At 40.8% G+C, this 26684-nt stretch overlaps 1 long non-coding RNA gene across 1 annotated transcript in view; it reads right to left on the bottom strand.

The window, feature by feature from the left end:
• Positions 1-26684, bottom strand: part of LOC113972866 — a 254524-nt gene that overhangs the window by 4886 nt on the left and 222954 nt on the right. Inside the window, exons 5-12 of the long non-coding RNA XR_003536044.1 lie at positions 23653-25054; positions 21454-21829; positions 18711-18868; positions 17444-17559; positions 13450-13563; positions 11993-12095; positions 1176-1229; positions 723-802 (exon numbers count right to left, since the gene is read on the bottom strand). This is a non-coding gene — a long non-coding RNA (uncharacterized LOC113972866). The remainder of the gene's footprint in view (positions 1-722; positions 803-1175; positions 1230-11992; positions 12096-13449; positions 13564-17443; positions 17560-18710; positions 18869-21453; positions 21830-23652; positions 25055-26684) is intronic.

Raw genomic sequence — 26684 nt, forward strand, 5'->3', positions numbered from 1 at the left:
TTTAAAAGGGCTTTTATTTTATTTTATTTATTTTTCTACCATCTATTATTCTAAAGAGATGGATCAGCCCAGATATGTTTCATGTTGTGAGAAGAAGGAAGGAAATAACCTGAAAAATCATCTAGAGTTCAATATTGAGCTGATATTTGTGGACATGAAAACTTACTCCACAACATTTTTACCTTGTGCTTTGGATTCCACAGGGTAACAATCAGTTTCAAAAATCTCGTTGTGACACTGTTTTCAAAGATCAAATAAGGAGCATCAATGAGAACACATCACCCCCCCTGGTGGCTCCCCTCCAGCTTCATAACCCCAATTTATTTTTTACATTGCACCATAAGACTGAAATGATTAATCTATAATAGATTATCTCACAAATCTGCTACAGAAGAACAGAGGATGTGATTTGCTCAGGATTTGGCACACTGGCATTGGCATGTCACAGCAAAGGGTTTAATGAATATCACACAACAGAAAAACAAAATGGGGACAAGCTTGGGCTGTTGGAGGGGCACTTTCACATGGTACAAGGGAACAACCTTCCAACAGCTGCACTGACCACTGACCACTTGACCTACTACTAATATTGGAGCAAATAATTTCCATTGGCTTTCCAGAAAGACTTCTCCAAGCTTTAGATGTGCCTCACAGCCTGCCTTGAGCTTGCATTTCAGAAGTGTTAAGTATCTATAAAATAGAAATGGAGGTGTTTACCTTACCTTTGCCATTGCCCTGTGGGGTCTCCGGATGTGTGTTACAGAAGTGCAAAGTGTAGTTATTTGTGAGAAGTGTTGAATGCCTGGGGGAAACACAAACAGCTGGATGGCTACACCATGTACTTGTGCTACCTTCATTTCTGGGAGTAAAGGATGTTTGTATGGAACCTGCTGCATAATTTACTGTACTGTGAAACATTTACCATGGATAAATTTCAGCCTATGGAATCCATTTAAAAAGGGCAAGCAAATTTTTCTGGGACATGGGTACCTCTTACACCAAATTTAGAAGTCAAAAGCTATGAAAAAAAATCAGAGTAATGTCTAAGTTGACAGGCACCATTTTCTGGTGACACTGAAAACGGATTTGCCAGTTAAAAAAAAGTTATTGCCCTTTTCTCTCATTTTAAAAATCAATTAGGAATACCAGAAACTTGTGAAAAAATTCTCTCTCACCTGTCTGACCTTGGCCAAATGCTGAAGAGCAACCATCCACCTGAGAGTGGGACACTGAAAATGGAAGGCAGAGTAAAGCATGATTGTACTGTTATTGCCATTCAGTGACACCTTCGTGCTGTTAAATCTCCAACTCTCTTTTTGCAGGATCTACCTATGTACCAAGTAACCTGAGATAAATATGTTGCTCTAACCTCTATTTCTGCTATTTTCAGGGAGATTTACCTGCCAGTCCAGGCTGTCTTTTCTGCCATCAGGAATTGAACAAAATTCTCCACGTACTAACAGAGTTTATTAGTCTGCAATGCCCCTTCCCTTGACCTGCTTGGACTTCTCTTTTGCTAGTGCTTCTGTCAGTCCTCGGCCTTATGTGTAGGTCCAGCAAAGGTCTCAGACTCTAGACACTTAGGCCAAAACCAAGACCATTAATTTATTTTGTGTGTCTTTAAATTGTTGTCACAAGGCAAAGGGCAGGCAGGGCCAGGGAACCGCCCCATGAGCCAGCACTGTTGATGGGCAGCTGCGACAGACAACATCAAGACACCCCTATGCTGTAATCTCCAGCCCATCAAAAGGAGGTGTTAACAGTTTCATATTAGCTGGGGTTTTGTCCCAAAGGTGTGGTCTTTCTTTAGTTCTCTGTCTGTGTGCCTGGATGATGGCAACTTTTCCCCTTTTATCTAACAGCCTAACAGACTGAAGCTTGCCTGGGTAGTGCTGATGCTATCCAGCTTCTGTAACAATGTACAGCAGAGCAATGCACAACACAAGAAAGTAAAACAACACAGGAAAATAGGGATGCTGCTGCCACAAATTCTGGGAAGTTTGACTTTAAATCCCTCCTCGTCCCTCTGTTCAGGCCATCCTCCTCCCTAGAGACATCAGAAATTGGGTCTTCCCTTCACGCTCACCCAAGGCCCAGGAAGGGGTTCCATTTCCCTCTGCCAGGAAGTGAGTTGTACATTGAAAGTTATGTATTTTTGATCTGGTCGACAGCAAAGGCAGAATTAACAGCTAAAATTTAGATGGGAAAGAATTTGTCAGCCAAACTTCTTGAAGTTTTTGAGGGATTGATGCAAGTGGTTTAGCTTGACGCAAATTTCTTTCCAGGCCATCTTATGAGCATTGCCAAATATACTGTCTCCATCTCCTTCTCTAGGCACTCCTGACACAAGCTGAGGTCTCATCTACAGACCAGGAATGCTGGGGTGTCCAATGGCAGGGATTGCCATGGAACTTGAATTTATTATATGTGTGTGTGTACATATATACATATATATATATGTATGTATGTATGTATGTATGTATGTATAGGGTTTCACACCTCCAGTGGGAAGTATCAAGGGTCTTACCAGACACAGAGGGCTGAAAGCATCTGCACTGAAAGAGGAGTCAGGGCAGGTCTAGGTCAAGGATCTGTCTCAGAAAGTAGAGAGCAGCAGGGTTTCATTTCTGGCTGTGCAAAGCTCTGAAATCATGAGGCTGCCTGCCTCATGCCTTACTTCCCATCCATGGCACCCCAAGCATGGAAAAGCTGTTGTACTTATGAGATGTTTAAATTCTCTCATGCTTTGGGGTCATAAAAGTGACAGGAAAACTTGCAGAAGTGGACATAAAAAACCAGAGTGAAGATCCTGGTTCCAGTTAGCCTGGGAGCCCATGTCCTACTCTACCACTGCTGATCAAGCTCAGGAGTGCAGGCCAGTGACAATGCTGGTCACCCTGTGCAGTTGACAGCCCTGGGCCTATGAGTCCACAGAGTTCAGGGGTCTTGGCAGTAAGGTGTAAAATCCAAAGAAGGATGGTCTATTTTCCAAACAGGTAGTCTGAGATTTTTAGTTCAGGTTTGTTTTTTTTTTTGTTTGGGTGTTTTGTTATTGTTGTTGTTGTTGTTTTAATTTTTTGGTTTTTGTTTTTTTGTGTAGTTATTTCTTGTTGGTTTTTTGTTTGGTTTGGTTTTTTGTGTTGTTGGGTTTTTTTGTTGTTGTTTGTGGGGTTTTTTTGTGAAAGCCAGTAATCACAGGAATAAAGCAGTCAGATGAACTATAATTTAATACCATGAACTTCTCTTGCCTGTGTTTTTCTAAAGGAAACAACCATAGATGCTGAGATGGCTGTACTTTGGACAAAACAAACGCTGTAACAGCAATAACAGGATGTTGCTGTAGCAAACCTATCAGAGTTCATAAACAAACAGCCATCCATTTAAGCACTAATTATTAATTCAATGCTGATCTTCAGTTACTCAAAATGAGCTGCTTAAAAAAAAAGTGAGACTTGTTAATCTAAAGCAATGTTAAAACATGTGTCCAAAAGTAATGCATTGGTTTACTCTGGAACAATCCATAGTAAGAAGAAAAGAAAATTACAAGAAAATTAGGACAGGAAAAATAAACTTTATCCCATGAAACCAGTCATATGAATGAGGAATCCTCTTGAAACTGCCCCCACCCAAAATCCTAACCTGAGTGCTGAAGGAGGTGGAAAGCTTTAATGAGCAGAAGCACAGCCGGCATCATATTCCTGCCCCTCTAAAGCAGTAGAATTACAAAATGGATGGGCATGGAAGAAATTACAGATTTGCTAGAGATATCTGCTGCTTAGTTCCTCAAAATTTAGTTTAAGGAGCCTCTCAATCTGCGTATGGAAATGAGTCAACAGCAGAAGCACTTCTGACCTCCTTGAAGATTTTTAGTATCATCTCAACTCTTCCAGAAATTAAAACCACTCCAAGCTAATAATCTTGCATTCTTGGATTTTAGTTATTTTTTTAATCAAAACTGTATATATTTCAAATTTGTCAAACAACTGGACAAAGCAGTGTTAAAAATTCAACTGCACTAATTACTAGCTGAGAAGCATAAAAACCTCTGAATAAATGTCAGTCTAGGAGATAAGCTCTTATCTTAATCTAATGACTCCACAGACTTAATTTGTCAGGCCAGCCTAGTTGATGAAAAACAGGTTTCTATTCTCCAGTGTTAGCAGCATCTTTCCAAATCTTTGAAGTTGGATAGTAATACCATCAGTGTCATCCTGCAAAAATCTTGTGACCAAGCCAATTCCATTCCTATTGTCCTGTTACACTAATTAAAGTTGTTTTACCCCCATTGGTGTGCAATAGGTGAAAATGAAGCCAATTTATTTTTAGATTTGTTACATTCTGGGATAATCATTCTTACTTCCCCCTCCCACAAAGATGTGTTAATATTTGCAGCACTCTCTCAGTATCAGAAAGCCAGGCTTTTTAGCAAGGCTCCACAAACAGCATAGCCCAGGACAATTCCTGCAGTGCAGACAAAGCATGCAAGTATGAGTGTGAGTGTGTGTGTTTATTTGTATAGAGAAGAATAATTTTGAGCTCAGGCAATGAATTTGATCTTAAGACATGATTTTAGATTTTTGAAGTTCTTCCCTAAAGGAGAATTTGACATATTTAGAGCTAAATGCACCAAATGTTCATATTGTTTGGACACAGTAGATTAACAAATAGAAAAAAAGAAATTTGGCTGCAGCCAGTGTTTCCAGTCCCCCACTCCTCAGCTAAGTCTTCTGAAAGGAACCTGGCAGGCCTTTTGTGCACAGTGCCCCATTTCAATGGTTACCATTTAAACATGGTATTCTTTCTCCCAATCCCAATCTTTAAATAGGGATATGCTTGAGTTTGAGGAGTCAGGAGGTGAACTTCATTCTGATGATACCCAGGAAGATTACAAGGTAAAAAAACTTAATGAAAATAATAGGGCTAAGGTGTGATCTACTGAGGCAAATCCAAGAGGCCAGGGGTCAGTCCTGCTCTGGACTCTGTTGACATTGGCATTATTAACTTTATCGACATTAAATATATCAAGCTGGATGCTTGTTCTGTTGCACTGGGTTTTACAGTAGTGACTTCAGCAGCATTTCACTAGCATACAACCAGTAAAATGGAGAATTAGCCTCCTTTTTCCAGTATTACAAAATCCCTGGTGCCCAGAGCTGATGGGTCCAAAGCCCACTCTACTCCCTGGACTGGCAGGAATGCGGGGTCAGAGGCAGCAGTGTGCAGGTGCAGCACAGGTCATTCTGGGATTTGTTTTGAGATGCTTTAGAAACATTTCACTCTCTGGCTGAGAGCACCCTCCTGGATAAAACAGAGTTAATCGGTTAGATCACAAATGTCCATCCTTGTGGATAAGAACACTGCTTTCTCTTAAATCTAGCCTGAGTAGGACTGCAAGAGGACCACAGAGGTCATGTGCTGGCATATCAACAAAAGTACTCAGGAGTCGGTCCACTTACATTTTCATTTCAAAGGCTCATGTGTGAGCATGGACACCCAGTTCAGGATCTGGGTCCTCCTGGGTGTAATGTGAGTTGGGTGCCAGCCCTGTAGCAATCATAGTCTTTGAGCCCATACATGCAGGTCAGGTTGCCTAGCTGGGCTTCTTCACCTGCAGCAGTGCAGATCCTCAGCAGGAGTCACACAGAGGCTGGGAAGAAGGGTGGGAAGCTTCACATCTGCAAAAACCTTTAAATCAGAAAATGTAATTACCCCAGTTTGATCGGCTTCTGCATCTGATGTATCATCATCATGGCTAGGCTTCGCGAACGAAGATTTGGGAAGGGCTCTACCCACATTTCTTGCAAGCGCGTTGGTGGCTAAAAAGGCCAATACAAGAAAGACATGTCCGGTTGCAAAAGACACAGCAGAAAGACTCCTTAGAGGGTATATTCTGCAAGGCTCGATTCTTTCTGCGTTGTCTTTTCTCCTCAAGGGTGATCCTGCGCGCTTTCTCAAAAGCATCAGCAGCGTTATAAATGGTATGTCTCCAGGCCTCCCGATTAGAGGCCAGAGTAGACCAGTTATGGTGATCAATATGCCCGAGGCTGAGTTGTTGCTTCAGGGAGTCCTTGTATCTTTTCTTCGGAGCTCCTCTCTTGCGGCAGCCGGTGGCAAGTTCACCATAAAGCAGGATCTTAGGGAGGTGGTGGTCCTTCATCCTGGAGACGTGCCCTGCCCAACACAGTTGCGTTCTCAGTAACATGGCCTCAATACTTGTGATTGCTGCCTGTTCAAGAACAGATGTATTGGTCACATAATCTGACCAGTGGATGTTCAGGATTGTACGGAGGCAGCGTTGATGGAAGCGTTCTAGGAGACGCAGGTGGTGGCGGTAGATGACCCATGATTCGGAAACATATAAAAGAGTAGACAGCACTATCTGATGTATACAATGGCATCTTCTAACATCCTGGCTAACACGTCATTGCTTATGGCATCTTCCTGATATTTGAGGGCCATAATACATTTTTTCCTCTTGTTTTACCCACAGCAGTGCAAAGGAGCAGAGTTTGCAGAGTAGTGCCATGTGAAAAGCTCATGGTTCCAAATGTGGCCCAGAAGGATACCACTACTAGATAAATTAGAGACAGATTTCCACAGATATTTGAACAGCCTTGGATACAGATCAGTATCTACTTTGGATTTTTAAAGCTTTCAGGCTCCTTGTTGTCACTGGGAGTTGGGAACACATGGGTTTCTGAAACCCCAGAGCCTGAAACATACTTAGGCACTGTTGCCTATTGCTTCCTTGGATCAAGACAACTGAACCCTTTGAAAGCACTGGGCTGCAGTCAGTATCTATCTGACCTTCTAAACACTAATAAACATTTGGTGCATGGTCTGCAAGCTTGAGGCCTCATCTGACCAAAGCTGAAATGATATCCACTGATTTCATCATGGAAGTGATGGTTCACTCCTAAACATGCCAAATGTGTGTGGCCTGGAATGGCTTTTTTTTTCATAAGAATTAATGGCTTATTTCTCCTGCTCTGAGTCAAAGTTAAAATCTACAGGCCATTCCCAACACAGTTGAAACAAAAAATGAACACATCGAAGTGAAATTTTCAAAGTGACATTTGAATCCCCTCTCTCTGATGAAATCCCACCTATTGATCCAGTCAAATTACTGCAGCTTCCTCAGGTCCATCCTGAAAGCCTCCTTGACCAGCTTATTACCACAGTTCTTCACATGTGCTGTGACTGTCTTTCAATAGAGGATAGGTGCCAGCTAATCAAGTGGAAAAAATGAAAATTCACAGAGATTAAATCCTAGTCCTGGTGAAAGATATGGCAAAATTCCCATGGAAACCAGTGGCTACATGTATCTTAAGACATTATCTCAAGTCTGAATTGCCATTTGAATACTGCCTTCCTGATTTATGCAATGAGTTTGACTTGGAATTAACAAATTCATTGCCCTTTCCCCAGTAGCTTGAGTACTGAAGGGGACTGGCTCACATACGAGCCATTCCCCTCAGGGTGGTGTAATGGGATCCAGCTGGCTTGGGTCAGGCTGCCCATGCTTCTGGAGACTTTGTGGTTTCATGACTCCCTCTGCTCCCTCTATACCCTCCACCACTTGCTCCTGTCATCCCACTACAAAAAAATTTACCTGCTCTGGCCTGCAAAGGAGCCCTGCTATTTCTGGACTGCTGCCTACAAGAACAACTTCAGGTGCCGAGGAAAAACGAATCCTTGTGAAAGAACAAGACTAGGTTCTATGTGGAAAAATATTGTGACTCCCAATTGGAGGTCTGTGGATTTAGATCAATTTTCCTAGCAAAGGTGAATAGCTCTAATCTAAACATAAAAAGGAATCTGTCACGGTGAGATATGAAAATGTGGGGGTAGCTGTCAGGCTCGAGATTGGTCTTGATGAAGTATAAGTGCTGACAAGCCAATAATGAGCTAAGGCCCATGGTGAGGCTGCAACAAGCTGGGGCCACTTGGCTTGACTAAGTGAAGCCCAAATGCTGGCATCACTGCTGGAGGCAGGACAAGCATAGTCAACAGGAGCAGGATTTCTTTCTTGATTTGCAAATAGAGTTTCACAGTTCACACGCCTTGGTGAGGGTGCGTGGCAGTGTGTGCTAATGCACATGCCTTGCCTTGGGTTTAAATGGTGTTTGACTATAAAAGTTAATACCTTTGATGCAGCATTCCTACAAGGAAGTGTTTGTCAATTTTGCTATAAGCGTTTGAGCACAACAGCCTTAATTCAATGTGTCAGATAAGAGAAAATCTTGTTGGCTTATATTTATGATTTATCACTTCTATCTTAGCACTAGAAATGTTTGGAGAGAAAACTAACTCTTCAGTTTGTGTTTTGCTTTGCCTTTTTTTAAATCCATCTAAGCCTTGCCAGGCAAATTCATAACATTTCTATACCACTGCCAAATCTGCTGGAGAATGGGTGGGAAGTCACATCTGGAATGCACTGAGGTGGTATTTTTGATAAGCCACAGCTTATGTGACTTAGGGGAAGGGCAGAGATTTGAAGATAGGCAAGAAACAAAGACAGGCTCATGATGGATAGCTGATGCACAAGCTATTGCATAGGTCAAGGAGAGCCACACCCAGGGGAGCACTATTAATGCCTTGTATTTCATGTGGCCTTTGGGCATATTCAGGATTCTTGAGCAGAGATTGATAAAAGGATGAGCCTGGACCCTCAAGTGACTAACAGAACCACAGAAAAACAAAGAAACTTGTAATGAATGAAGTGCCAGAATGCAAGCTGTTTGTACCAAGGTAAAAGGGCATAGATCATCTTGGGAATTTGGGTGCTTAAGTGCCTTTGTTTAGGATCCTGCCCAGAATGTCTTTGATGACATGGGCCAGTATGGGTGGAGAGTTGTCTCTTATACCTACAGATTGGTTAACAAGTCTCCACTAGCACTAAAACAAATAGAAGAACTGGTTGTATAGTCTTGGTAATTCTACCACTTGACCATGACTGCTTTTTGAGATCTTACTGCACATGGCCAAAGTGGGCAGAAAACTGTTAGTCTGAGTTGTTCCAAAACATGCTACGTGGTCATTTAGAATGGCTGCCAGAATGGTTGGGTTATGCTCCTGTTTTTATAGTTGTGCTGTGCAATACTGAAAATGAACAGCTTTGTGGAGATAACATTGGCTTCCCTCAGGTGGGATGCTCTCTTCTCTTTCACAGAGGTCACTGGTGTTGGCTCACCTTGAGTGCCATGTACAGTTTTGGGCACACATAATAAGCATATAAAGCTATTAGAGAGCATCCAAAGGAGAGCTATGAATACAATGAAGAGTCTGGAGGGGAAGTCATATGAGGAGAGGCTGAGGTCACTTGGTCTATTCAGTCTGGAGAAGAAAAGACTGAGGGGAGACCTCGTTGTGGTCTACAGCTTCCTCATGAGGAGTAGCAGAAGGGCAGGCACTGATTTCTTCTTTTTGCTTACCAGTGACAGGACTCAAGAGAATGGCCTGAAGCTGTGTCAGAGAGGAAAAGTTTTTCCTCAGGGGGTGGTTGGGCACTGGAACAGGCTCCCCAGGAAAATGGGGACAAGCCTGTCTGAGTTCAAGAAGAGTTTGGACAATGCTCTCAGGCACATGGTGTGATTCTTGGGGCTGCCCTGTGCAGGGCAGGAGTCAGACTTTGATGATCCTTGTGGATCCCTTCAAACTCAGAATATTCTGTGATTCTGTGATTTTGGCCTTGGTAAGGGCACACTGAAGATTTTCCACTTCTCTTGTTTCACCACTTCTCCACCCACTCACAAGTACCAGTAACTATTTCCCCATGTCTTCACAAGCTGTTATGGGCTTTGGGAGAAGAGGCAGATAACACAGGGAGCAGTAGAGCTACACTGATTCTTGGGACTGACAGTAGAGGCACCCAGTTAATGGACTTAGTGAGGGGGCTCAGATTTGCTTGCAGAATCCTGTGTGTCTCTTCTCACGATCAAAGCAATTGTGAGAAACTGTGGTTTTCAATTCTTTTTTTTTTTTTTTGCATATAGGAAAGAGGATGGCTTTGTGCAATGGCTGTTTAAAAATACTTCAAAAGAACTTGAATCAGTCCATGGCTGCACTATATACAAATTAAAATAATTGATTTTTGGCAGCCTGTTAAGAGATCTATAAATTAAAAGGATTTCTGATACATTTTGGGGGACTTTATTTCATGTTGACTTTCAGAGTGCTCTCCTAGAGCTGAAAGTCAGCCACCAAACCAGATAGAGCTTCTCACTTTCATTTGCTCTGCTCTGCTGTCACAGGAGTCAGTAGATCTCCTTCAGAGCACCCATGATCAGGGTGGGTCCTGGACCCATGCCAGCTCTGCACCCTCGCCTTTCATTTCTGCTTCGAGAACTTTACAGTGAGAAATAGAAACTGCCCCAAACCTAACAAGAACCACTGCTCTGGGGAGTTAGTTTCTCTCCCTTTTTCTCCATCAGTAGAAACTGATTCCCTCACCCAGTTTGTGCTGCACCTGGGCTGTCCCCATTCTGTGTGCTGATGGCAATGGGTTCAGCTCTATCTGTGATGACCTAAAAATAGCACTCAATTAACATTGCATTTCAAGAATTGGAAAATTTCCCAGAAGTCCATTCTTTTTTTCTTTTTCTGTTTCATTACATTTTACAGTAATAATACACAAGCCTGTAGAAAACATGACGGGTAATGAAAAAATGTAATTAATATAAGCAGTGTAAAGCATTTTTTTTCCCTCTGTTGTCCTTGCAGAAAATTACTGCTTTAAACTGAACAGGATGTGAAAATGCATAAAGCAAACAGTAATATGCTGTGGTTTGTAAATATCTTATGCAAAATAGTTAAGTCAACTGCTGTTTATTTTTCTTACTTTGTGTCACAAGCTCTTACTTTCTTTTGTTCATTACTTTTTCCATTTGTTCTCTTTTGGGGGCTTGCTCTCTTTCATCTTAAGGAAGTCACTGCCTTAACTATATTTTTTTTCAGCTACAGCTAATTCAATCACACATAGGACAGGCTATTCTGTCTCTTCTCTCCATCTCCTCCTGTTTGCTGGCTCTGAAATGCAAAATATTCCGCAAAAGTGTAGTGAGCCAGGTCCTCACTATATAGAGGATCTGCTCTCATTGTTTTAGGCTTAAAAAAAAAGGAAACCACTCACTTATCCTACAAACAAACAAGTAATTATCCCAAATCCTGCAACAGCTTTATGACAAACTAGCATTCCTGACTGTTACTGTAGGATTCTGCAGTGTTTTTACAAGGCTGCCTGGCCACAGTTCTGGAGCAGGCTGTGAGCAATACGCAGACAACATTAACTAGTATGGCATAGTATATGCCAGCTCTCCTTGGAATATTTCTCTCTGGCTATCTGTAGAACTTGTAATACTCAGTGATATCTGAAGGTCATAGCAGAGTTTCTGAGCTGAAATACAAACCAGCATTCCAAACACATCTTCTGTGGCCAGACAAGAAACTGCTTATGGTTTATTTTCCCTCCCCCCTCTCCACAGCTGACATCCAGCATTAGTTATTGTTTATTTTTGTCTTGTTCCTAGTTCTAAAGGTTTCCCTTATGGCCCTGGTTTATGTGAACTTTCAGATATCACTCGGGGCTTCTCTGCCTCATCCCCTCTGATGTAGCTGGTTCCCCTGTGAAGGTAGGTTTCTCCAGCTGAAGATCTGTTCCTCTCTCCTGTGGCATTCTGTGCAGCCATTTGGAGTCCCAGATGTAGGAAATGAAATAATCCACGCTCATACAGTCATGAAAGTGCCCATCTGGCACACAGGAACATCACGCATTGGAAGCACACAAGCGTGAGCTCACTTTTGTTATGGCATTTCATAAACAGAGATGCAGTGAGCCAGCAAGTAAGGTCCTTTGGATAATAACAATCATCTCCATCACACGTTGTGTTTAAAAAATAGAGAAAGAAAAAAATCAAGACAAACTGGAAAAATTTGCTCTGAGGAGAAATTTCTACTTATAAATGTTTTTTTCCCAACAGCCTGCAGTACTTACACCTCTCTGGATCTTTCTGCTCACTATGTAGATGTAAGACAATGGTGACAGTTGAAATGTAGCCAGTTAACTCTTAGTTAACTCTGAAAGCTCTTCTTCCTCACTGTTCAGTTAAAGAAAGAAAATATTAGATCATACTTACAAAAGTGAGTTCTGTAATAACAAATTGCATGTTACTGCTTTCTTATCACTACGTAAAACTCATGGAAACAGTCTAATAAATGACCTCACCACTCAATTTTGAAGTATACAAATTAAAGACAGCAACAGATAAGCCAAGAGAGATTAATGTACAGTGTGTGTGCCTGTATGTGTGTGTTTGCATGCCTCTATGAGGATATACCCATATGCTATGGACATTCAACCTCTGGAATTATAATTAGGGGAAAAGGCAAATGTGTAAATTCATCTTGCTGGGCAGCATATATATGTTGCACTATATAGTCTCTGATTAATTCAGTACTCAAACACTATTTACTCCAAGACAAAAGTTTTCTGTTGGGATATGTTGGCTAATAAAGGGGTGGAATATGATGAAACAATGAACAGCCCAAAATGATGGACTAAGTTCAATACCGGTAAGTAAAAAGCAAGGTTATTTATATTATTTTAGCTTTGTAAAGTAATTGAAAAAAGACACCCTAGGCATTTTGTTGGATGTCACTGCACGCTGTAAAGAAATCTTGGGATGTAATAAACTTCTCAAGACCCCCACCATTAGTCCTGCTGACACTGCTGGATCTTCAGAGGGATTGCTGCTCAAAGGGGTGAGATTTTTATGGTCAGGAAAGAGCAGAAAGAAGTGTCAGGTCTCCTAAACCATTGCTGGAAAACCATGCTTGTTCCAAACTGGGGGCCTGGGCCTGCCAGGGGCAGGGGCCTGCCACTCCATGGTTTATGAATATTATAAATTACGGGTAATAGTAAAAGAAAATAGCATCCGAATTTTACATGACCCAGTTTTGTATTGTATTTGGCAAACAATATCTGGCCCAGTATATTTTAAATAAGTTGGGAAAACAACAAGATGTTTGTAAATATGATAGACCATTACAATATACTGCTTCTCATTTGAAAAGTCATTTGTGCAAGAAATTATTATTGACCCATAATATGTAAATGATTGAAATGCAGAAATTAATATTTGGGTCAACTCATGTATTTTTCAACCATGAAATGAAAAGCTCAGCATTCACATTCCAATTCATACACGAAAGCTTTACAGCACTATTACTAGGCTATTGTATTAATTTATTATTGTCTTAGTTAATGACATACAGAGTTATATCTCTACTTTCAAATGAGGAAAAGGCATTGTATGCCACGGTAATGTTTCAACCCAAAATGACCCTTATTCTGGATTCTTCTTTACTGGTGACAATAAGCCAAATTCAGAGCTGATATGGAAGCAAATAAAAAGCATTGTTTGCATTAAAGAGGTTTTGGCCCTAATACACCTTGCAAGTTGCACAGGGAGGACTGTCTCCCGTGTTGCAGCTCCTCTGTTCCCCCTAGGTTTGATTCTCATCTCTTTCACATGAGTGTGATGCTCCTTATTTACTGCAATTAACCTAAAAATAGAAATCAGCACAGGATCAGTGCATTTAGTACTGTGAGGTAGTCGTCCTTATTCTAAGGGGTTTTGTTTCTGCTCCCTCCTACTCTTTCCCCAAGTCACAGGGAAATCAGTGGGAGTGTGGGGTTTCTAAGGCACCGGTGGGAGCGTTCATTCTTCCTGAGGGAGCTGCAACAGGCCCCTCAGCCCAAGGTGACTTTTGTTCCAGTGACTTCAGTGCTCATGAAACACACCAGCCCCAGAGACTCAGGTGCTCTCTTTCTCCCCAGGAGTGTCCCAGACCTAGAGGAGCAGGTCAACCTTAGTCCATGCTATGCTCTGTCCCTGAGGCAGTACATGACTGTGCTGAGGCACTTCATCAGCCACTCAGTGCAAAAGTCCTTGGTTGAGGTTGTCAGTAAGGGCCAAGCTGTGCAAGCTAGACCAACAATATGGTTGGATCTTGGATTATTATCCATTACATTTCAACTCCATTGGCTACTAGGTTTAGCTGAACTGAGTCTGAGTTAAGGCCAGACATTCAAATAATTCATTAGTATCCTATCAACTGTGTGCTCCATCTTCATTGCTTTTTATGCAAAAGTAAACAATGCCTTGTTCTTTGTGCCACCAGGTATTGTATCATTTGATGGGTCCATCTCCTTAAAGAGTCGCACAATTTAAATACAAATAAAGGTGTGAGTGAAATCTATGTAGAATGATATTCAAGAAAATGAATGAAAAAGAGATGGACAAAACAATTTCGATAATACCCAAAAGCAAAGCATCACAGCTAAATCGGGATTAACCCATGGAGCATGATGTATTTCATGAAATGACTCTGGTATAGTCTAGAACTACAATGACTAAAATTAAGAAGGGTAGTATTGCATCAAGGTTCTCCACTGTTCAAACATATCACGTGCATATTGGGTCATGCCTTAAATAGTGGACTTGATTTCTTTTTTGGTTAAAATTATATATAATTATATTTGCATATATTTTATAGACAAAACATTTTTAAAATTTATTTTGCATAAAAATATTTTATATTCTAAAAAGAAGTTATGTAAGCAGCTCTAAATGGCAATAGACCCAGCTCTGCATGGCTTGCAAATTAAGGCAAAATAAGGCACAGTATAAGAGCATGTTTGGGTGGTGAAGAACAAATGTGGTATTCCAGCACTATATAAAACTGTGATGAAGGTGAAGCAGAGGTAGTCGTGGTATTCAGTGATGTACCCACTGCCCTCGTGGTGTGATTAGGAAACTGCCTACACTGGCCAACTGTATGGGAGGGGCAACATCCTCTTGGTCCTGCCCAATTAATCATCCTCTGGTTTTCTCAGCCTCAGGTGCAAAAGGCAGACCCAGTTGACTAATTCTGGCAATAGAGGCCCTACTTGTCAACAAGCCCTCCCCTTGATAGAGGTGTGATTTAGTTTTAATTTTCTTTCGGCCCATTCATTTATTTGAGGCTAATGGCTGACATGAATCATAGCATTAGGAGGGAGAAGCATCATTTGTACTAGCAACCTAAAAGAGATGGCATGTCCACCAGAGATGGCAGGAGCAGAGGGTGCAGTTTCTTGATGCTTGGAACACAGGGGAAGATGATTGGCAGAGTGACTCATCAAAACACAGCGTCCTGCCTTGCTTATATGGAGGGCAGCATCAGCTGAGAGCACGGCCAAGGTGTAAGCGGAAGAACATGGACTATTTTGCAATGGATTTGTGTGGGAGTCTCAAACTGACAAGGTGATGATTACTGTGGCCCCAACCAAGTGCAGCCTTTGTTTAACTTTACTAGTATGAGTAAGCTAATTGGCTTCACTGGGCTTGTATGTGTGCTTAAAAGTTATGGCTGTGCTAAAATGCTTTGGTGGGTCAGGAAATTATGGGTGTTTAGCACCTTGCAGGACACAGCCCGGGGGTCAAGCCTCACCATGACCTTCTGCAAAGCAGGGGGGTGCTCTAAGGGCCTGATTTTGCTTAGCCTGTGGTTGCATTGCCCCATGCCCTCCACAGCCACATAATGCTGGGGATTGTCTAAATCATGAAACAACATGTTGTACCAGGGCAGCCAAAAACAACAATAATATTAGCAGGAGCAAGTCCAGCTGACTCTACGAGAAGCTTCAGAGTTTCAAAATTAATCTTAAATTTACCTCTAACCCTGAAAACAAAACTAATTGCAGAATGTAAGATTCCTTGAACATGTTAGGGAACTTGATAGGCATACCTCAGAAAAAAAACAAAACCACTTTAGATAAACCCCCCATTTTAATTGTATCAATTCTGCCAATTAATGATAATGGAAGAGCTGCCCAATTAGCTAAATAGCTAATAGTTTTATCAAGCAGAGGCTGGCAATTTAAAGCAAACAAATTCATTCTAATTTTATCCCCTTGCACACCAAGATGTTTAAAGGATAATGGGGGATCCAATAAAGGATATTGCTCAAATAGAGCTACATTTAAATCTCCTAATGGCTTTAAGAGTTTTACTCCAATTAACAAAGAAGAAACATGAACATTCAGTGACTTGCAGCATAATATCTAAAAATCTTCATTAAAAAAATAACATATTCTCCAACTAAGGGCAGAAAGGAAAACATCACTGACTTTTCCCTTAAAAACACTGATTTCTCCCATAACAAAGGCTCCTCTGTAACAGCAAAAGTATAAGAGAAAAAGGACTCTCATGTTTAAGGCTCAGTATATAAATCATCTTCAAACTATGCTCATTAGTTTTAACATAACTGTGGATTTGAATAAAGGAGATTGACCTATCTAACATATTTAAGACCAAATCCTACGGTTACCTAAATCTGAAATAAGTTAAGGCTATTGAAGAGAAACAAAAGCCTTTTCAAAATCAATAGCCAGAACAAATTCCCCATGACCATAATTTTGAGGATAAAAAATCCATTAAAGTGATGTCTTTGATTGCTATTAATGAAGCAATCTGGAATAAATCCAGAGTGATCCATATGGATAATCGAATCTCTTATTTTCTCACATTTTACAGATTTGGGCCCTGATTTATATGACAGCGATGGGCAAAAGGCTCCTTTCCTTTTGACACTGGGCTGCCGAGCCTGGACAGCTGATGGTACAGCCTCTAAAAGGAGCTGGAAGAGCAAAGCAGTCCATGCTCAAAGAAAGAAGGGCTCAAATAAATAGACTTCAAGCCTCCACCACAGATACCCAAATACTTCTCCTTCACTGCTAGTCTTGTGAAGGTTACTGTGGGCTACAGAAACCACCAAAGTGCTGCTAATTAACTGGCACAAACCTCTCTCCCTCCTATCCCCCTTATCACTCAGAAGTGCTTGTCACTCTCACTGTCCTGCCAGGCTCAAGCAGAGACAGGGATGTCACCCCCACAGCAGAGGTGGCCACGAGGAAAACCCCAAGTGAAACCTCTGACTGGAGCTTAGCTAGTTTTTGGGGGAAGGTAGAAGGACTCTCTTGACTGTTAAGCTTTTGTTTCCTCTGTCAAACAGTAAGAGAGACTTAGGCTTCTCTCTCTTTTTTTTAAATTTTTTTTTAATGTCATGAACCCAGAGGCAATGAACCCCCCTCATTCCTGGAGCTGTGTGGAGTGGGTGCAGAAGGGGCCCTCTTCTTCCTTGTGCCCCCCCCCAATGCCAACCCAGCAGCTTTAATGCTCTCTTCCTCTGCCATGTTCTTTCCAGACAGGAGATTCCAGCAACTCACCCCTCAGCACCTATTTTATGGCCTCCAGATAAGTCCTAACCAGTCTCTTCATCCACTAGCAGTCTCTCCCTTCCCTGCATGCCCTGCTACCAGTCAGACCATCCCCATGAGCCTTCCTGCCTTCCTCCCTCCCCTTGTGCCTGCACCTCTTCTCCCATCTGGTTGTTGTCTTACCTGGTGCCCTGGTTTCTCCTTGCAAAGCTGCCCTTTCCTATTTCGATTTCCTTGAGCTGGCTGAAAATTTGCCACTTATCTGAAATTTTGAAAAATCCATCAGAAGACCAGTAGTACTAGAAAGGAATACAAAGTTTTCATTTGTGACTGCTTCTTTTTGTCCACCTCCTTCACCTTCCCCTGAAGTCAGAATTGCCTGTGGTCTGGAAACTGTCCACGCCACAAGGCCAGGACTTGGCCCCTCATCTTTGAGCAACAGTGCTTCAGTCAGAATGCAATAAAGTACTTGCATTATATGAACTGGTAGGGATTGATTTTTATTTGAAACCAAATTTTAGGTTTCAAGCAAGAAAAAAAAGTTAGGCAGCAGGTCAATACACTTTGTATGGGTATCACAATAGTTCAGAAAGATTCTGAACCTTCTCACCTTTATTATGATCCTAAATTATCTTTGAGTCCAATTTAATTTCACAGGCGTAACAGCTCCTTTTCCTTCTAATTTCCTGACTGCACACTGAAGGTGAAAGCTCAGGGGTTTAATTTTTTTATATACTTTTATCCAAAGCAGACGCAAGAAGGTCTTTAGAAGTCTGATCTCTACATATATGTTCTACTAACAGAACCATCTGCCTCTCAAACAGCTGAAATTATATACAAAAACTTTCACTCCAACTTCCCAACTGATATTCTCTTGTTGCTCCCACTCCTGCAATTCTTTTCTTCATTTAGTTGCCACTAAAAGCTATGCAACTCCAAGCCATTTTTTTTCACAAGTGCTGCTTCTATCATGTCAACCAACACGGATTCATGTGTTAGAGGTGTCTCTTTGTAAAATGGTCCCCTTGGGTGACCAGGGTTGGTAAATATTGCTGCTTTTCCATATGACAGCGGAATTAAGACAGAAGCTGTTTCCTTTTTAGACTCACTGAAAATGATGGAAGCATAAAAAAACTAAGACCAAGCACAGTGGGTTGAACAAAAATCCAACTATCCCAAATATTTTATGTCTGATAATTACCAGTAGTGGATATTCAGAACTGGAAGTGTAAGAACAGATCAAAGGCTGCAATTTGGTTGGTGTTATGCACCCTCCCGCTAATCTGTGGCTTAGGCAATCTTTTTCAGACCCATGCGTAGCATGTGGTGGGTTACCAAAATCTTCAAGCTAGACTGGAGACCAGTTGTTGACAATTCTTGAGAATACATAGCAATTGCTGTTATAGAGTATAAATATTTTTTCCTACTTTTTAGGGGTCTGAAATGATACCTGCAACTCATCTAAATGGATCTTCTTTGCTCCTCATTGCCCACAGCACTGAATAGTTTTCCTCAAATCCTTTAATGGGCTTCAATCCGAGAGGTGAAAACAGACACTATATCATGAGCTTTTTGGAATTTGTGCAGACACAGTAGCTCTGGACACACCTGTGAAATGTTAAGACAATTGTTAGGAAAATTGGGAGAATTCAAGGAGTTGAACCAGCAGTGGCAACTTCAACATTCTCTACTGGTGATGGGAGAGAGCAACAATTCACTACCAACATTTGCCCATGTAGATGGGTGTTTCTAAGAGCAAACGTTCTAAGCCCTGGCATTTGTAGGATAGTTTGGAGATTGTGGAGCAGGCTCCAGGAAGCTTACCAGTGCCAACACAGCCCAGCCAGGTGACAATCTACAATGATTACAGGAATTTTACCACCAGAGGAGAACAGATTCTGCTCCTAGTTACAGTGATCTAAGCTGACAGAACTACTACTACTAAACTACAGAACTACTACTACTAAAGCAAACAGAATTACTGTGACTAACTCAGGTACAGGAATAATCTGCTCCAAAGCTCCTAGAATGCATGTTAGGCTGTGATGAACAGATATAACTACAGATATAACTATCTCACTACGTTGGGTAAAAGCAAGAGAAAGACACAAACCTTTTATGATGTTCTACCCATTAAAAAGAAACCTGAACACACAGCTTATTTTTATAAATAAAGGTGTAACCTGAAGAATAGTTGCACATACTCATTTGCATAGGATTTGGTATACATCTGTAATCTTCAGCAGATTGCTCCAAACCTTGTGTATTTCATATAATTAACATCAATATGCTTGGCTTATTTGTTATAAAAGAAAAGGGCTTCTAATTAGCCTTTTTGATGTGCAAAACTTCAGCATTTCTCTCTAGTGTTTTCCAGATCAGGTTCTTTATTTTATACTACTACGTGAGCTTTATGCACCACTTTAGACTAACTCTGAAGATAGTTTAAACTGCGTACATGTGATAACTAGGCCTTGACCCGGCCGTCACCACGGGGTGAGGTCCACCTACTATGAGCAATGTTAGAAGTCCACATAATACAAACTGGCCTTGTGACAAGTCAAACATTCCAATTTCCTGTCAAATTCAACCAACACTTTGCATATTTCTCTTTAAAATAGTGACACATACAATCTATTTTTCAACCAAAGCAAACCCGACTTGTCTTCACTGAACCTCAGGAGAGTCTTTGAGAAGAACAAAACCTTCACAGCAGTGACATTCGGAGGCTTATCACAACACACCAGGGACACAAGTAAATCTCAAGCAGTAAAAAAGAGTACAACTGTGGTGAGCTGCCTAGATGTAGCAATAAAGAAGGTCAAGGTGAGCATTTTTTATACCAGTCAACCCTGCAGAAAGGCCAGACAAATTAAGAAGTTTTTGACAAGCCAAAGGATTGGTTCTAGCAGCAGCAAGTAACAGGAGGGTGGAAAGCTGAGTGTACAGACTCCTGTCTTACTCCTGTCTTACTCCTCTTTTCCTTGGGAGAAACTCAGCACTGAAATTACATTTAAGTAAAACCATGGTATAAGACTGACTGGATGCCTGCTGGAAGCAATTGGAATATTTTTCTTTTACTTTGGGTCTTGGATTAAGCTCTAAAGGAGATCAGAGCTAGACCTGATCTGTGGAGGCATACAGGAAAAATAAATTGTGCTTCTCTATTAAACTGGACATCCAAAGTGCTTCACTGAATGCTGAAATGAGACATGAGATTCCATGAGAAGCTCAGTTTGCTTTTCTTTCCCATGTAGCTTTCATTTAACCCAAAGAGGCTTATTTTCCATATCATGGGGCCCTTCCTCCCGAGCAATAAATATAGTATCTTCCCTAGAAGCTTTATAGCCTTGGCAAGGGAGTGTACATTGGTGTTGTTGGTTGATTTGTTAATTCAAATAAGAATAGCACATTTCTAAAACTTTGGCCAAATTAACATCTTTTTGACTGTTCCAATGAGCTAATATTGTTGTAGAAACCTGGAAGCAGCAGTCAAGTCTTTGATGATTTATATAGTGGGAGACATCTAGTAGCTAATTGTCTGCAATTTTTAACCTTACTCACATGCCCTGCTGATTCTTCCAGCATCTGCAGTTTTCTCCTTAAGCTTTCTTACATCTCTGTATGTAACATTTCCAGACGGCAGCTCAACTTTATCACAAATATTTTTATGAACTTGCCAAACCACATCCAAGATCTTCAGACTCAAAAGTAAAAGATAAAATCATCCTCGGAGGGCACCTCACCCTTCTGCATCCAGGTACATGAAAAAAACCCCAGCTTTAGGCTCTGACATTTTACATTTATGATGAGTCAGAGCTTAGGGGTTTTTGGGTGGTTTTTTTGTTTTGGTTTGGTTTTTTTGTGTTGAAATTTTTACCTTTCCCTTCTTCTCCCGGATTTCTCACTTTTGATCCATATAAAAAGAGAGAAAATACTGGCGAGCCATGCACAAGAACCATCCATGTTTTCTGTTTGCACTGCAGACCTTACCATCTCTGTAGTGCTGGCCCCAGTGAAATGCATGCCTGTCAGTCACTGCTGATGTACCACAGGAGGAATGAGTGATGACCAGGCAGGGAAGTTTTGGCTGGGAGTGCAGAAGACTTTTGAACCACATTGGCAGTATCTTAACAGAGACCAGAATTAACCAAAATGCACAAGACATTTGATGGCTGTAACCTAGATCTTACCTAGGAAAGTTCAAAGAATAATCTGATTCACTGTGTGTTTCTGTTCCCACCATGGTTTATGGGTTGTCCTGATGTCTGTCAAGTCATAAAAATACAACATCTCTAGTCACATTTCTGGTTAATCTCATGTGATTCTTCATGAGATGGAAAGTTCTTCCTGTTCTTTTTCTGCCTTCAATTATTCCAGTGCCATTCATGACTCAGCAACTGTCACAGGTCCACTTTGGGGTAGTTTCATGCCACGAGTGAATGAAAGCCTCTTTACGCCTGGTTTCTGTCTCCTATTTGTATGTTTATGAAGAAGCCTGGGTCCCTTAGGAGATGGAAGATAGTCTATTCGCACAATATTATTACCATCCTCTACTATGATCCATGCCTGTGGGAAGATATTTTTAAAAATAATAAGTTCTATTTTGCTAATGTAGCCATTGTTTAAATGTAAAATATAATTAGAGTATCCACCCAGGGTGTATGCTGTTGTGTAATTTCATAACACTACATCTAGATGAGTGTTGGCATTCTACCTATGTACTTAACCACACCCAAGAATGCTGGTATTACACAATTACACACATCCTGTTGACTAATTACATAATAATTAGCATTTTTAATACTCAAAGATGCACTCCAATCAGTTATGCAAGATTTTATGTCATTGCAAATTAAAGACAAAATATACCATATATGCAGTGAACAATACTGTACAGACAGCTTACTGAGCCTGGACTGAGCTTCCAGCAGACAGCACATAATACTTCATATTCAATTTTAAAATGTATGACATTTTAAACACATTTGGCAGACCGTCCCTTCCCCACTGTTACTTTGGGTTACACCTGTTTTTAAAACTGTTAAAGTAATTTTGTATTCAACAAAGAATTTCTGTAGTCTGCCTGCTTCTGAGTTATGATCACTTATCATGACCAGAGATAATTTGCAGCTGAAAAAGCACTGTGATGTGTCTGGGGAAGGAAGATTGTTCTTTTCAATGGCAACTCTGGAAGGAATCTGGAAAATGCACTTTAAGTTACCAATTACCTACAAAAATATCCAAAATACTGTTGTTTTAAGAAAGTGCTAATGGTGAACCCTCGCCACTTGGATTTGGAACGGATTTTCCACAAGCTTGAGTGGAGTGTCTTGATCTGGGCTGTTGGTTCTCCTGATGTTGATGAGAGGCCAGATGCAAAGCCTGTCTCACCATTTGGATTTGGGAGCTTTAAGATCACAGACTTTTGTCTATGTAACCTTCTCTCACATGTACTTAAAAAAAATGTGCGTAATGTAACTTCTAAATTTGTTGTATTCTTAATTCAGTGAAAATTCACAGAAGGTGGCACAGCAGCTGAGCCCTGCATCTTGTCTAGGGCGTAGTTTTATTAGCTGCTATGCACCAAGTGGATAGTATATGATGTTTCAGTAGTGTTTCTGGCCTGCCACTGATAGTTTATCTGGAGTCCTCAGTTGTGCACAAAGATCTTTATGATGGAAAAGATGGAAAATATGGACTGTGTTCCCACATCCAACTATGTGTTTGTGAGGCAACAGTAAAGAGCAATAAACCTTTTGCACATAGCTTAATTTTTTTTCTTTTCATGAATTTGATTTTTAACTTTCCAGTTACTGTGGCAGCAAATGATTTTTCAAGACTTGAAAACAAACTTCTCACCAGGAGTTTCTATTTGGACTGTTTCTCTTTTCGAAGGGCAAGAGGTTGTAGTGCAAGACCAGCTTCTTTCAGTTAATCTGAAAGCAAACTTTTTGCTGCCCTGGTAAATTAAAAATTGTCATTTTAGTCTAAACATTTGCCCTTGCCAGGCAGTTATTTTTAGTGAACTAACATGTATATGAAAGCAAAGTGGGGCTGTTTGGAAGGAGCATGATGTGAGACTGCTGAAATAAACAATACTGCTCAGTTCATGGACGTAGTGCAAGGTGGTTTCACAACTGCCCTCAAAGCCTCAGCAACCCCTGTTCTCTACCCCAAATATCAGCAATAAAGTCAGTACATTACTGCACTTCTCCGCATCTGAAAGACACTTAAAAAGAGGCCAGCTTTTTAAATCTGTAACTTGGGCTCTTGTTACTTCTAAAGGCTCTTCTTTTATGTTCACTGCTTTCTTGCCTAGTGTGCTTCACCTATGACTCTGGCAGGCAAGAAATTTCTGAGGGACAGGGGAACCATCCTTACCTATTTACCTTGGTCACCAGGGGCAAGCAAACAGCAACCTGATTTCACATTGGGAACCAGTGTTTGCTCTGAGAGTAGTTGCTTAAAAAACTGTTCTTCAAACATGAAGCCCCAGTGGATGTGATTGGTCAAATCCCTCTTTTCCCTTCTTTCCTAAAGAAAAACAAAGCCTCAATGAATTTACACACTTTGTTATTTTCCTCCAACAGAAATGCTGTGACTCATCTGCATATATGATGAACAGTATTTCATTATGGAAAATAAGCCACAACAAAAAAATTTCACCTGGCCAGCAACATAAGACCAACTTGTTTCCTGATGTGATTTTAAATGGCTGAGAAATTAAAACACTGAAAAATGGGGTTTATAATGGAAATACTGACAGACTATTAACTATAGCGGTGCTGCTCTAATAAATGAAATAGCCTGTCGTAATCTCTAATTCATAAATATGCAAATACAAGGCAGAGGATTTGCTCCAAAGGATGTCTCCATAATTTTAACTGACCTTTACTGATACTAAATGAGCCTGTTGCTTCTGGGTTTGCGCATTAAAAAAAAAGTACAGGCAATCCTGTTTCTCTGCATCCAAGGCCCACTTTAGCTCCCATAAGTGCAAATGGTAAAATCCTCACTACCTTCAACAGGAAAAAAATCTGGCCCCAGAGCATCTAGAATGTGAGACACCTGGCATTAAACTGAACTCCTGACTGTACTTGATTTTAATTCTGTTCTCATCTGTGTTAATTATTATTATATTAATTCTTCTGTTTGAGAGAAATTAAGCACACATTTGCCCCATGTGTCAAAGAGCTTGACCTGCCAAAGGCACTTACTTGCTCAGTGATAAACAGACCATCAACACAATGATACAAATGTTGAATTTTAGCCAGTTTCCTGTTCTGCACCAAATGGAGGTAAATCCACTGACTTAATATTTAATAACCTAAATGTAATTTCTTTTTTGTGCCTTGCATTGCACAGTAAAGAATTGGATGGCTAGCAGTTTTGCAAATTCCCAACTCCTAATTATTTTAAGCTATTCATCCTGGTATCTGTCCATTGATGCTCAGCCAAATTGCCAGCAGGGGAGAGATCTGTCCAATCCAGGAGCTAAATGAGTCACTGAGAGTCAATCTGTTTTTTTCCCTTGCTGCTGGGATTTCCTTGGGTCCTGGCCTCTCTCTGCTCCAATCACACAGACACAGCTCCAGGCGTGGGTCCTCTTTGGATTCAGCTGCCTCCTGTTCCCCATGTCTGGTCTGCTCATCACAGCTGTTGATGGGTTCTCGCCGGCTGGCCACAGAAGACCAATGCTTCCCTCACACTGCTCTTACAGCTCTTGCTCTGGAGGAAAATGAAGACATCTTGGCCTTGTTGAATTTGCTGATGAAGTAATACATCAGGTATCTAGATGGAAAGCAAACCACATGAATAAAATGTGTCATCTGGGTAAGATACTAATTTATTTGCCTTAAGTTCTGGGAACAATATTTGCACTTTTTCCCGGGAACTCAGTTAAGTTTCATAGAAACTGAACACTAATATGATTTTGTAGCATGGAAAACAAATATGAAACAGAGAAAAAATAGACTCATCAGAAATATTAGGTGCTCACTATTAAAATATATGACAATGTTGCAAATACAATTTATAAACAGGAACATTTAGAGCCTAACTATTCACTAAAAAGCAAATTCCCTGCTTCCTCCCTTCTAGGGTCAGGATTCAATTACACAAAAATATGCAGCAGGCTTAAGGACTGCATGTAAGATTAAGATAACTGGTATTTCATGGTAAATGATTAAATTAGCTGACACAGTTTTATCCTGAACTTTGCCATTAAAACTGACATTTTTGTGCCACGCACATTGTAGGCTGCTGGTAATCTAAACTGCCTTTCTTCTTTCAAAGGCTTTAAATAGCTGAAGAACTCTTGTTCTTTACTCTATTTGCAAATGTGTGGAAAATATATCTACAACATAACAAGATGAACTAAGTACAGGACTTTTTTTTCCCCTCATCTATCATACAAATACCTTGAGAAAGCAGCAAAGAAGTTCCAAATGCCCAGATTCAGCTCTGCAACATGCACTTTAATCAAGTAATTTATGTGACTCCACAGAGATGAGAACATGCTGTCCTCCTCACAGAGAGTGAAAATAGAGAAATGACAGAAGCCTCTTACTAAAAACTTAATTATTCCTAGTATACAATTCTAAACCACTCTATGTTTATTCTTCTTCGTTTCAGGCTTGCTTTTTTATGATGGCAGGGAGTTACGGGAATAATTTTGATATAAACCAGACATAGAACTGTATGGGTGAAATGCTGTCAGAGCTGGTGGTTGTAGTCACTGCCCTTCAGTTGAGCTAGCTGGGAAGGAGCAACTCAACTCCTTGGTGAGGATACTCAGTCTTCAAAGCAAAGTGCAGGCACGTGTCATTGCACACAGTAAAGGCAAAGCCAGTCTGATCAGAAACATGAAATGTGAGAGAAGCATATCTCCTGAATATTGCACTGAGAGACCACCAGACTGGGTGGGAAGAAAAGCCACAGAAGCACTGCAGAAATGAAGAGAGGTGGCATGGCATGCAGACAGTGCATCCCTAAAAGAGGCCAAGGGCTGAAATGTCTCACAGGCAATTGAATGAAATTATCTTTATAGCTGTTTGACTTGTCCTGTGTCCTTTTTATTGTAAACATATAGTTACATAAAAGCAGTTTGTGACTCACAACACTTTCTCCTCATGATTAGTATAACCTAGAATACCTCAAATGTTTAGCTAGCTATAAAGTTCAAAAGAAGTGGCTCTAACAATACAAAAGCACAGGGACTACAATACTGGTCTAGAACAGTGGTCCAGCATGTCCAGTCTTTCAGAGACGGCATCTTTACACACTCGTGAAAACAATGCAATAGGAATGACAATTATTATTACAAACTACCTGAATGAGACACTTAACTCCCCACACACAGGCTCCAAAAATTGAAGCTTTATGATGAAATCATGCATACTTTGTATTCTACTTCTTTCTG

This window comes from Neopelma chrysocephalum, unplaced genomic scaffold (assembly GCF_003984885.1).
Source record: "Neopelma chrysocephalum unplaced genomic scaffold, ASM398488v2 Primary Assembly neopelma1_97, whole genome shotgun sequence".
Classification (NCBI taxonomy): Eukaryota; Metazoa; Chordata; class Aves; order Passeriformes; family Pipridae; genus Neopelma; species Neopelma chrysocephalum.